Consider the following 1,003-nt stretch of genomic DNA (forward strand, 5'->3'; position numbering starts at 1 on the left):
CAGCTCCTCAATACTTTTGCGAAGACAATTCCGCAATATTTTTGCGGTTAATAACTCCGCAATATTTTTGCGAAGTCAATTCCGCAATATTTTTGCAGATAATAACTCCGCAATACTTTTTCGAAGATAATTCCGCAATATTTTTGCGAATAACAGCTCCGCAATATTTTTGCCAAGACAATTTCACAATGCCTTTGTGGATATCAACTTTGCAATATTTCTGCGGAGTTCGTTCGCGACTCTTCCGTAAATACGATCCGGTGAAATTCGCAAATCTATCAAATTAATAATCGCGAACGCGAGCATGAATGAAAAATCAAAAGCTATGAATATTGGGACGATAGAGATAAAGATTATATTCAAAGTTCACGCGAAAAGAATGTTACAGCGTGAGACGTCTGTCTTTGTTCGATGGAACTTGTCGCGCGCCGCGTAAGTAAACAAGCAACTGCTAGCATGTCTGACATGTGTACGTCGCGTTTTTCGCGAGGGATCAATGCTCGCTAGCATTGTCTCTATTGTGTCCCGCGTTAGGAAACTCTAACTTTAAGTGAAAAATTGAATCCTGAAAATTTTCCGAAAATCGTGAAATTAATTTTGCTAGCAATTTATATAATCACATTAGATCGCTTCACGCAGGTGTCGCACGATATCGAATTTTACTTAATAACAAAGCTCGAACTATATTTTATAAAATGCAATCGCCATTCAAGTTCACGCGAGACAGCAAATTAAGAAAATTAATGACCGGCGAAAAATCTATAACGCGGGTGATGTGATTGCGCATTTCTGTGGCGCAATCCCTTTGCGCGTTGGCGCAATTTCTTTGCGCATTGGTGCACTACTCGAAATACTTGAAAGATCGCATTCAATAAAATATAATAATTTTACAAAATTTTGAATGTTCAGAGCGTATACTCCATACTTTAAGTATCTACCAGATAGTGTTGGGATTTGATTAATCAAAATTTCCTCCGACAAAAATCGTCGACCAATCAATAAT

Source organism: Odontomachus brunneus, unplaced genomic scaffold (assembly GCF_010583005.1).
Source record: "Odontomachus brunneus isolate Ranch 3 - 2012 unplaced genomic scaffold, Obru_v1 Obru_scaffold_137, whole genome shotgun sequence".
Lineage (NCBI taxonomy): Eukaryota > Metazoa > Arthropoda > Insecta > Hymenoptera > Formicidae > Odontomachus > Odontomachus brunneus.